The sequence below is a fragment of the Salvelinus sp. IW2-2015 genome, unplaced genomic scaffold (assembly GCF_002910315.2).
Source record: "Salvelinus sp. IW2-2015 unplaced genomic scaffold, ASM291031v2 Un_scaffold7029, whole genome shotgun sequence".
In the NCBI taxonomy this organism is placed as follows: domain Eukaryota; kingdom Metazoa; phylum Chordata; class Actinopteri; order Salmoniformes; family Salmonidae; genus Salvelinus; species Salvelinus sp. IW2-2015.
The window spans coordinates 20044-32837 of record NW_019948289.1 but is presented as its reverse complement, the minus strand read 5'-3'; the positions used below and the strand labels follow the sequence as shown (position 1 = coordinate 32837).

Here is a 12794-nt window from a genome sequence, read left to right as displayed (position 1 = left end):
CTGTATTATTGTGGTACAATAAAAATTGGAACTCAATATGTATCCATTTCTAGATATACTGTACTGTAGGGAGAGTATCACGATCCTCCAATCCTTTCCGGCGCGTAATGTGTGTCCCCCATAATAAGTCTTCATACGGCCTCTCCATGTAAATGAAGCGTCAGACAAAGTATCGTCGACTCTCTGAAGCGCTTGAGAAAGCTCAGCCTCGTCCATGGAGTCCAGTCGTCATGTTGTCACGACGTTGTAGGGAGGGAACACCACAAAACACTTCGTGAGGGCAGAATTCCGGATGCACTCTCGTGGGAGGTTGTATCATTGAGCTTTTACCAGTACCTGAATAACGAATTGGCATACTAAGATTATATAGTACATGACAGATCTTGGGGTCCCAATAATACTCCTTTCTCCTCCACCTATCAGAGCTCTTGAATCATGAACTGACAATGTTCAACCCAATCAAAGGATCAGAGAATGAATTTATTACGAAGATTAAAACCTCTTATGAACTCCCCACTTTTTTTTCATTTTTTTTCTAATGACATACCCAAAATACTAACTCTGTAGCTCTGCCTGAAGCAAAGATATGCATATTATTGGTACCATTTGAAAGGAAAACACTTTGAAGTTCGTGGAAATGTGAAAGAAATTAGAGAATATAACACAATAGATCTGTCAAAGATAACTACAAGAAAACCAACCGTGTTTTGTATTTTTTGCTACCATCTTTGAAATGCAGGAGAAGGCAATTAATCATATTATTACCGGCCAGGTGGAATGTGATAGACATATTAAGAGCCACTCATGATTGCAGCACTAGGTATATGCAAATATATTGATCCATAACATTGCATTTCGATTCAAAATTGTCTGTATCAAGACTGCCCAAATTATGCCTAAATATGTTATAATAAGTTTTATGTTCAAAAATAGTGCACTCTTCCTCAAACATAGATAGGTATTCTTCACGTAATAGCTTTCTGTAAATTGACAATGAGTTAGAGTAACAAGAATTTAAGCTTTCTGCCAATATCAGAAATGACTATGTCCTGGAATGGTGTTTGTACTTACAGCTCATGCTACATTAGCCTACATTACTACAACATTCCCCCTGAAGGAATCGATCCTGAGAATTGCTAGCACTCTGCAGTAAAATAAAGTGTGTTGAGTAGTAGAACTTCAGAGAGAAAGACAATAGTTTTAAAAAAAAATTACCAAATTAATTCTTTAAAAAATGAATGAGAGCAAAGAGTGCTATATTTTATGTATTTTTCCCTTTCCAACTTAACTAGCAAATGTAGCTAGCTTGTTCAGCTTACTCAAACAGCTGCGTAAAAACAGAGAGGGAGATGCTATGTTACTAGCTTATCTATCCAACACTTGAACCTTCTTCCAAGTAAGTTGTTTTTTTATTAATTTATTGCCACGGGTTCCGCTGGATAATGTAAACTGCTTCTCGACTGTTAACTGAACGTTACTGCATTAACTGGTAGCGGGATTTAGTAAAACCTTTACCTTTTCTGTTAGCTGTGTACTTAAACGTTAGCAATATGTGATAATGATGTTAGATGTGTGTAGAGGTTGCGGTTATGATATGAGAAGTTTGGCTTGTTTTTTTTTTTGCCTGCGTCACAGACAGACTAGGGTTCGCCACTGAAGTCTACAAAGCAAGAAAAGTGAGAGGGGAGGAGAGCGTGACGAGGCGGAGGAATATGAGTAAAATGATCATCTGTGTTGTATGTAGCTGCTGATGAAATGAACAGTGCATGGGATCAGGGGCTGTTACTAATCCGCCGATTCTGTGAAAAACACTTCTTAAACGGAAGCAAAAACAGAGGAAACGGGGATAAACATAACCTGAATTTTCAATAAAACAGTAGCGTTTAATAAACTGCTGACCTATGATTTACACCGTAGATCACTAGATGAAACAATAGCTGTGCAAGCGTGTATTGAATGTGTACTTCTGTCACAGTTATTACTAAAAAATTTCTCACGACCTGATCACCTACAGTGAAGTCGGGTTTACATAACCTGAGCCAAATACATTTAAACTCAGAGTTTTTACACAATTTCTGAACATTTTTTCCTAGGTAAAAAAAATTAGGCCAGTTAGACATCACCACTTTAATTTAAGATGTGAAATGTATCAGAATAATAGTAGGAGAATATTTATTTCAGCTTTATTTCTTTCATCCACATATCCCGGATGGTCAGAATTTAATACACTATCGTTTTTCTAGCATTGCACTTTACATTGTTAACTTAGGGTCAAACAATTCGAGAAGCCTTCCAACAAGCTTCCCAAAATAAGTGGGTGAATTTTGGCCATTCCTCTGACAGAGCTGGTGGTAACTTGAGTCAGGTTTTGATGGTCTCCTTGCTTGCACACACTTTTTCAGTTCTGCCAACAACTCTTCTATGGGATGAGTCAGGGCTTGTGTGGCCACCCAATACCTTGACTTTGTTGTACCTAAGCCATTTTGCCCAAACTTTGGAAGTATGCTTGGGGTCACTTCCATTTGGAAAGATCCATGCGACCAGCTTTAACTCCGACTTTGATGTCTTGAGATGTTTGCTTCAAAATATCCACTTAAATGTCCTCCTCATAATTGCATCTATTTTTGAAGTCACAGTTCCCTCCTGCAGCAAAGCACCCCACAAAGGATGCTGCTACCCCTCTGCTTTCCGGTTGGGATGTCTGTTACTTCGGCTTGCAAGCCCTTCCCCTTTTCCTCCAAACATAACGATGTCATTATCGGCCAAACAGTTCTATTTTTGTTTATGCAGACCAAGAACATTTCTCCAAAAAAAGTACATCTTTGTCCATGTGCAGTGAAAACCGTGTTATCTGGCTTTTATGCAGTTTAAGCATGCTTCTTCCTTGTGAGCGCCTTTCAATTATGTCGATATAGACTCGTTTTATGTGATAATAATACTTTTACCTGTTTCCTCCAGCATCTTCACGAAGGTCTGTGTATTTCTGGAAATGATTTGCACTTTTCGCACCCAAAGATGTCATCGCTAGGAGACAGAACGTGGTCTCCCTCCTGACGGTTATAGATGCTTGTCGTCCCATGGTTTTATACTTCATTACTATGTTTTGTACAATGATCTCTTGGTACCTTCAAGGCGTTTGGAAATTGCTCCCAAGGATGAATCATTTGTTCCCTTCTGTCAAGCAAGAGGCAGAGTTTGAAGGTAGCCTTTAAAATTTACCACAGGTACACCTCCAATTGACTCAAATGTGTGTAAAATTAGCCTATCAGAAGCTTCTAACCGATGACATTCCATTTTCTGGAATTTCACTGTTTAAGCCACACTAGTGATGTAAATTCGACCACGAGTTGTGACAAATATTATAATCTGACCTGATTGAACCGCATAGAAAAAAATCTGTCTGTATTACTTGTGTCATGCACGAGTAGACTGTCCAAACTACTTGCCGAAAAACTACAATTTTAACAAGAAATTTGTGAGTGCTAATAAAAAACGATTTGAATGACTCCAACCTAATGTATGGTAAACTTCTCAACTTCAATTGTACATTGATCACTTTCATTCATAGCTAGGTTGTAGCAACCTTGCATATAGGTGTAGAAAATGTTTTGTCTGCATGTAGTAGCCTAAACCTACAATTTACTTGAATGTAAATGATATGGAAGTGACAGTTCATTCCAATTGCTGTAATAAAATCAGCATGCTCCAATTGAAAAAAAAATGATCTCCTCCCTCATCTTACAACGCACTGACCGCCTCTGTTTTCATTCATCTGCTTGGATCTTTTTCTTAGCCTACACAAACATGCGATCTACTAGAATTACTATTACTGAAGTATTTTACCAGTTTCTTTTCAGACAACCAGGGCTAACAAGTGAAACAGAACAAATTGACATTAAACAGTTGCAATCTGTAGTTTAATTGCAAATGATAAAAACAAAATAGGTTCTCCTCACAGAAACCTGATAAAAAATGAATTATGTAAATTTGTAAGTACTAAGCAATGGTTTTCATGGAAATGAAATCAACTTACTCAGTGACAAACTGTGTGGATTTAGTGTTGTCAACAACTATTGTCTTATTACTATTATAGACACTGACTGGGATGTAGAAGAACGCTACAGTATTATAACAAATGTCCTGGGATTTCTATGATCTTCTATGTAAGAAGATTACATAATTTGTTGTAGCATTCTCTTGTGTTGTGAGTCTCTACAGTTTTCATATGGGTCATATAGCCTTACCTCAAACTGTTCGACATTCGCACCAATTATTTTTTTAAGAGAACATCTTGGGATCAGCCCTTGTCGCACCAAACTGCCACTCCATCTCACCCCCATAATGACAAGGTTAATATTCTGGGGTAATGCGATGCAAAGAATAGACAAATACAGCAAAAAATACGTATGTACTCAAACACACAATTTAAAAAGGGGCTGAAGAATAAATCCGCCGTGTGCTTGGGATCAAACGAGCCTCCACACGCTCTCACCTGTTCCTTGCGCTCTGGTTGCCAGTGGGAGGGCCTACTTGAAGAGGAGGAGCCAGCCAGGTTCAGTAGGTTACTCCCTCCGGCGCTGCTCTTCTGGTCAAGCCCCGTTTGCTCTCTTCCCAACATGTTGTATGAACGGTTCCTCCACACATAAACATTTATCCTCTCTCTGATATACATTCATATTTTTCCTCCCATCTGTCTGATTGCAGTGCTGGGGCACCTGGTCACCACCTATGTGGATACCATAGCCAAAGGCAATGTGCCCTGTCTGGAGAATGCTGTGTTGGCCATGGCTAAAATTGAGAACCAGGCTGCTGTGGATGAGGGCCTGGCGGTGTACCAGAAGGGAATGGAGGATGTGAAGGTCTTATTCCCGGTGGACATCAATCAGCTGTCAGAGAACCACCTTCGCTCAGAGACTCAGGCCACACAGGCGTTCATGAAGCGATCCTTCAAAGACGAAAATGGGGAGTTCTTGAAAGCTCTTGTGGTAAGAGTCATCATTTGAGATCTGTGCCTGGTACATACACTGCACAATGCATACCGGGGTTCACATGTCTGAAGCTAGTGTCAGTTCATACCAGGGTTCACATGTCTGAAGCTAGTATCAGATCATACCAGGTTTCACATGTCTGAAGTTAGTATCAGCTCATACCAGGGTTCACATGTCTGAAGCTAGCTTCAGCTGAAGGTCAACCTGACCTTGTATGCTTTAAAATGTTGCTTCTTAGAGAACATTCTGATCTACAAGGTGTTATTGTATCGAGGTTGACTTACAGCTGCTGTGTTTCTCATGTGGTGTATACTGTATTCTCAATGTTAGCATGCTGTAATAAACCTTTTCTAGAACTGTCTTTATATAATTGTCTGATCTTTTATCTTATTCTACGCACCTGCATCTGAAAATTCCCAATAAATCTTTCAGGGGGCCATTAGCAACCACTCCGCCGACCTTTTCAAACAAAACAAGGATGCCTCAGAGAAGAAGTGCAATACCCTTCTGGAGAATCTGTCTGCTCCGATGGATCAGTGGATGAAGGAGGGGAGGTACGCCACACCAGGAGGCTATGAGCTTTACTGCAATCACCATGACAACATAGTGGCACAGTACCGGGCCGAGCCCAACAAAGGAGTCAGGGTAAGAGCTAAAACCCAAACAACATCAACAACGTAGTGTATTAGAGAATCAAAAACATCCATCATTAGTCAGTAATGACCAATTTTCAACTAATTTCAGTTACCTGGTTACGGTTTGAATGAAAATCAATGCAACAACCTATAAGGCATGTTTTCTGCAGGCTGAGGAGGTTCTGGAGCAGTTCCTGAAAGGAAAGAGTGCAGAGTCCAACTCCATCCTGCACGCTGACAAAAAACTGACTGAAAATGAGAAAAAAATCCAAGGTAAGCCACACCTCAATCTTTTTTTACTTCCAATTCTAAAATAAAAATTCTACTGTTGTAGGTTAATGTTCAGAAGATGCAAACAAGACTGGTGGCCACGCCCTAATGCCAGGCCCCGCCCAAAATGACAACTTCTAAGTATTATGGAGTAAAAATAACAAAATATATACAAATTGGATTGTATTGCATACTTGACTTTTTCCACATTTTGCTGTGTTTCAGCCTGATTTAAAATKGATTAAATTCAGATATTTTGTCACTGGCTACACACAATACCCCACATTGTCAATGTGGAATTCTGGCTTTAACATGGGTTACCAATTAATTAAACATTACAAGCTAAAATGTCTTGAGTCAGTAAGTATTTAACCCCTTTGTTATGGCGAGCCCAAATAATAGTGTTTAACTTAATTTTTGAATGATTTATAAGGTCCTCAGTCGAACAGTGAATTTCAAAAACAGATTCAACCACAAAGACCAGGGAGGTTTTCCAACATTTGAAAAAATACGGCACCTATTGGCAGAATTTGAATATCCGTTTGACCATGTAAAGTTATTATATACTTTGGATGGTGATCAATTCACCCAGTTTTATAATGATAGAGGCGTCCTCCTAACTCAGTTGCCGGGAGGAAGGAAACGGTCAGGGTTTACATGAGCTGAATAGTGACTTAAAAAACAGAGTTTAATGGCTGTGATAGAGAAAACTAGGTGGATCAACTCATTGTAGTTACTCCACAATATAACAAATTCAAAATCAAATCAAATCAAATCAAATTTATTAGTCACATACACATTGGTTAGCAGATGTTAATGCGAGTGTAGCGAAATGCTTGTGCTTCTAGTTCCGACAATGCAGTAATAACCAACAAGTAATCTAACTGAACAATTCCACACTACTATCTTAACACACAAGTGTAAAGGGATAAAGAATATGTACATAAAGATATATGAATTGATGGGGTACGGAACGGCATGGCAGATGCAGTAGATGGTATAGAGTACGGTATATACATATGAGATAGTACGTAGGGTATGTAAACATAAAGTGGCATAGTTTAAAGTGGCTAGTGGTACATGTATTCATAAAGATGGCAAGATGCAGTAGATGATATAGAGTACAGTATAATATACATATGAGATGGTAATGTAGGGTATGTAAACATTTATTAAGTGGCATTGTTAAAGTGGCTAGTGGTACATTTTTACATAATTCCATCAATTCCCATTTTTTAAAGTGGCTGAGATTGAGTCAGTATGTTTGCAGCGGCCGCTAAATGTTAGTGGTGGCTGTTTAACAGTCTGATGGCTTGAGATAGAAGCTGTTTTTCAGTCTCTCGCGTCCCTGTTTGATGCACCTGTACTGACCTCGCCTTCTGGATGATAGCGGGGTGAACAGGCAGTGGCTTGGGTGGTTGTTGTCCTTGATGATCTTTATGGCCTTCCTGTGACATCGGGTGGTGTAGGTGTCCTGGAGGGCAGTAGTTTGCCCTGGTGATGCGTTCTGCAGACCTCACTACCCCTCTGGAGAGCCTTACGGTTGTGGGCGGAGCAGTTGCCGTACCAGGCGGTGATACAGCCCGACAGGATGCTCTCGTTGTGCATCTGTAGAAGTTTGTGAGTGCTTTTGGTGACAAGCAATTTCTTCAGCCTCCTGAGGTTGAAGAGGCGCTGCTGCGCCTTCTTCACAACGCTGTCTGTGTGGGTGGACCATTCAGTTTGTCCGTGATGGTTACACCGGGAACTTAAAACTTTCCACCTTCTCCACTACTGCCGTCGATGTGATAGGGGGTGCTCCCTCTGCTGTTTCCTGAAGTCCACAATCATCTCCTTTGTTTTTGTTGACGTTGAGTTGAGGTTATTTTCCTGACACCACACTCCGAGGGCCCTCACCTCCTCCCTGTAGGCCGGTCTCGTCGTTGGTGGTATCAAGCCTACCACTGTAGTTCATCGCAAACTTGATGATTGAGTTGGAGGCGTTGCATGGCCACGCAGTCGTGGTGGAACAGGGAGTACAGGAGAGGGCTCAGAACGCACCCTTGTGGGGCCCCAGTGTTGAGGATCAGCGGGGTGGAGATGTTGTACCTACCCTCACCACCTGGGGGCGGCCCGTCAGGAAGTCCAGGGACCCAGTTGCACAGGGCGGGGTCGAGACCAGGGTCTCGAGCTTGATGACGATTTGGAGGGTACTATGGTGTTAAATGCTGAGCTGTAATCGATGAAACAGCATTCTCACATGGTATTCCTCTTGTCCAGATGGGTTAGGGCAGTGTGCAGTGTGGTTGCGATTGCGTCGTCTGTGGACCTATTGGGTGGTAAGCAAATTGGAGTGGGTCTAGGGTGTCCGGTAGGTGGAGGTGATATGGTCCTTGACTAGTCTCTCAAAGCACTTCATGATGACGGAAGTGAGTGCTACGGGGCGGTAGTCGTTTAGCTCAGTTACCTTAGCTTCTTGGGAACAGGAACAATGGTGGCCCTCTTGAAGCATGTGGGAACAGCAGACTGGGATAAGGATGATTGAATATTGTCCGTAAACACACCAGCCAGCTGGTCTGCGCATGCCTGAGGACGCGGCTGGGAATGCCGTCTGGGCCTGCAGCCTTGCGAGGGTTAAAACGTTTAAATGTTTTACTCACTCGGCTGCAGTGAAGGAGAGCCCGCAGGTTTTGGTAGGGGGCCGTGTCAGTGGCACTGTATAGTTGTCCTCAAAGCGGGCAAAAAGTTTTTAGCCTTCTGGGAGCAAGACATCCTGGTCCTCGACGGGGCTGGTTTTCTTTTTGTAATCCGTGATTGACTGTAGACCCTGCCACATACCTCTTGTGTCTGAGCTGTTGAATTTCGGACTCATTTTGTCTCTGTACTGAGACTTAGCCTGTTTGATGCCTTGCGGAGAGAATAGCTACACTGTTTGTATTCGGTCATGCTTCCGGTCACCTTGCCCTGGTTAAAAGCAGTGGTTCGCGCTTTCAGTTTCACGCGAATGCTGCCGTCAATCCACGGTTTCTGGTTTGGGAATGTTTTTATCGTTGCTGTGGTACGACATCGTCAATGCACTTCCTAATGAACTCGCTCACCGAATCAGCATATTCGTCAATATTGTTGTTGACGCGATGCGGAACATATTCCAATCCGCGTGATCGAAGCAGTCTTGAAGCGTGGATTCAGATTGGTCGGACCAGCGTTGAACAGACCTGAGCGCGGGAGCTTGTTGTTTGAGTTTTTGTTTGTAGGCTGGAATCAACAAAATGGAGTCGTGGTCAGCTTTTCCGAAAGGGGGCGGGGAGGCCTTATAAGCGTCGCGGAAATTAGTATAACAATGGTCTAGTGTTTTTCCAGCCCTGGTAGCACAATCGATATGCTGATAGAATTTAGGGAGTTTTGTTTTTAGATTAGCCTTGTTAAAATCCCCAGCTACGATGAATGCAGCCTCAGGGTGTGTGGTTTCCAGTTTACAAAGAGTCAGATAAAGTTCGTTCAGGGCCATCGATGTGTCTGCTTGGGGGGAATGTATACGGCTGTGATTATGATTGACGAGAATTCCCTTGTAGATAATGCGGTCGACATTTGATTGTGAGGAGTTCTAGATCAGGTGAACAGAACGACTTGAGTTCTTGTGTGTTGTTATTGATGATCACACCACTTCTCGTTAATCATAAGGCATACCCCCCCGCCCCTCTTCTTACCGGAAAGATGTTTGTTTCTGTCGGCGCGATGCATGAAGAAACCAGCTGGCTGCACCGACTCCGTTAGCGTCCCTTGAGTTAGCCATTTTTCCGTGAAGCAGAGCACGTTGCAATCCCTGATGTCTCTCTGGAATGCTACCCGTGCTCGGATTTCATCAACCTTATTGTCAAGAGACTGGACATTGGCGAGTAGTATGCTAGGGAGTGGAGCGCGATGTGCCCGTCTCCGAAGCCTGACCAGAACCGCCACGTTTTCCCCTTTTTCGGCGTCGCACAGGGTCGCCGGCTGGGATCAGATCCATTGTATTGTGTGGAAGGCAAAACACTGGATCCGTTTCGGGAAAGTCATATTCCTGGTAGGAACGATGATGATTGACGTTATCGTATATTCAGTAGTTCCTCCCGACTGTATGTAATGAAACCTAAGATTACCCGGGGTACCGATGTAAGAAATAACACGTAAAAAAACAAAATACTGCATATTTTCCAAGGAACACGGAGCGAGGCAGCCATCTCTTTTCGGCGCGGAAGTCAACTTGAATAACCAATTTCGTGATATCCAATTAGTGGTTACAGTCTTGTCCATCGCTGCAACTCCCGTACGGACTCGGGAGAGGCGAAGGTCGAGAGCCATACGTCCCACGAAACATCTACACTGCTTCTTGACACACTGCTCTCTTAACCCGGAAGCCAGCCGCACCAATGTGTCGGAGGAAACACAGTACAACTGGTGACCGAAGTCAGCGTGCATGCCCCCAGCCCTCCACAAGTAGTTGCTAGAGCGTGATGGGAAAGGAGATCCCAGCCGGCCAAACCCTCCCCTAACCCGGATGACACTGGGCCAATGTGCGCCCCCTCATGGGTCTCCCTGTGGCGGTCGCCTGCGACACAGCCTTGGATCAAACCCGGGTCTGTAGTGATGTGTCTAGAACTGCGATGAAGTGCCTTAGACTGCTGCGCCACTCGGCAGGCCTGTGAGAAAATCTTGATAGTAGAATAAATGTTTTACTCATATCAATGCCACATAAGCTATTTTCTAAATGAGAAGTCATTTTTTTACGGGCAGTTGCTCTTTAAAATACAAGGGGAATACACCAGGCCCTAGCTATGAACCAGACAACCACTGCAAAGCTCCCCTCTTCAAACTGCATAGCTGTACATGCAAGCTGTGCTGTTGTAGGTGATTTCCAGTGGTGATCAATTTGTTTACAAAATAACGCTCATCAAAATGTTTTTACTTGGTCTAGCAATGATCACCTCGCTCAAGTACACATTTTCGTTCGATTCTTACCTTTAGACGAGCCTGTGGGTAACCTTGACAAGCCCGTGGGTTACCTTTAGACGAGCCGTGGAACCTTTAGACGAGCCGTGGGTTACCTTAGACGAGCCTGTGGGTTACCTTTAGACGAGCCGTGGGTTACCTTTAGACGAGCCGTGGGTTACCTTTAGACGAGCCTGTGGGTTACCTTTACGAGCCCGTGGGTTACCTGTAGACGAGCCCGTGGGTTACCTTTAGACAAGCCGTGGGTTACCTTTAGACGAGCCCGTGGGTTACCTTTAGACGAGCCCGTGGGTTACCTTTAGACGAGCCTGTGGTTACCTTTAGACGAGCCGGTGGTTACCTTTAGACGAGCCCGTGGGTTACCTTTAGACGAGCCCGTGGGTTACCTTTAGACGAGCCCGTGGGTTACCTTTAGACGAGCCCGTGGGTTACCTTTAGATGAGCCCGTCTGTTACCTTAGACGAGCCCGTGGGTTACCTTTAGACGAGCCCGTGGGTTACCTTTAGATGCCTGTGGTTACCTTTAGACGAGCCCGTGGGTTACCTTTAGACGAGCCCGTGGGTTACTTTAGACAAGCCCGTGGGTTACCTTTAGACGAGCCCGTGGGTTACCTTTAGACGAGCCCGTGGGATACCTTTAGACGAGCCCGTGGGTTACCTTTAGACGAGCCCGTGGGTTACCTTTAGACGAGCCCGTGGGTTACCTTTAGACGAGCCCGTGGGTTACCTTTAGACGAGCCCGTGGGTTACCTTTAGACGAGCCCGTGACACTTGTGGTAGAGGAAAATGAAGAACACCATCGTGTTCGAGAATCTCCCCTTTTTATAGAGTGATCGTGTTCGTTTTTAGGCCAAACCGTTCGGATGCTACAGATGTTTTTATAGAAGAACGATTTGCGGGATGTCTCCTGGTCTGACAAACAGCGCAGTAGCTCTGCCCTTTCCACCTTCTGATGCGGATCGGTGACATAGGTGGATGTGATGGATTGAGACGCAGCCGATGCAAAAATACATATCTCTAGTTTTATCTGCCAGATTTTAATGGGATTTTTTTATTATGTTATTTAGATTGACACACTGTTGTGCCAATAGACTCTAGAGGGTTTTAATGTGTGTGAATCTGTATGAGAAAATGAGTTGTCCAGTTCCTACTTATTTATCTCTCTCCTTGGCTCTTCCAGCTGAGAAGAAGAAAAACAGCTGAGCTGGAGCAGGAGAAAGCAGCATCAAGGAGAAACAGGCAGAGATGGAGCGCAAAATTGAGAACATGGGCAGGGGCCAGGAGAAGTACTTGAAGGAGATGAAAAAGAAGATGGAGACGGAGAGAAGCAACAGCAGCAGGAGTTCAACAGGACCCTTGACCGCAGGATGCAGGAGCAGAAAGATCTCATGGAGAAGGGCCATAAGGAGAAGGCTGACCTAATGAGACAAGAGATCGAGGAGATAAAGAAGAAGAATCAATTGGAAAGTGACGCCAATACCCGGAATCAGAAGGCTCTGCTGAAAGACTACAAGCGGCAGGCTGAGAAACATAAAAGAGAGATGCATGCGTTAATGGTGACGCAACGATAGATCACAGCCCCGTACAGTTTGTGAACCACTCTGTACACTCTTGTGATCCACTTTGAACCTGTGAAAAGCTAACTGATATTGAATTTTAAGCTTTGAAGTGTTTTCCTCTACAGCCATTGCTGTTTTTATCTCTCCCTGCTGGTTATCTATGAAAGTTTGAACGTCTTGAAAATCTATCTGGCATTCATGGCCGCATGAACCTGGATCCTCTCTAGGTTTCTTCCTAGGTTTCTGCCTTCTTGGGACTTTTTCCTAGCCACTGTGCTTCTGCCTCTGCATTGCTTGCTCTTTGGGGTTTTAGGAATGGTATCTGTAAAGCACTTTGTGACAACTGCTGATGTTAAAAGGGCTTTATGAAATAAA

General features: G+C 43.6%; 1 pseudogene; it reads left to right on the top strand.

Moving 5' to 3' along the window:
* Window positions 1-4517: 4517 nt before the first annotated feature.
* On the top strand, window positions 4518-12432 carry LOC112079147 (guanylate-binding protein 1-like; annotated as a pseudogene).
* The last annotated feature ends 362 nt before the right edge of the window (window positions 12433-12794 follow it).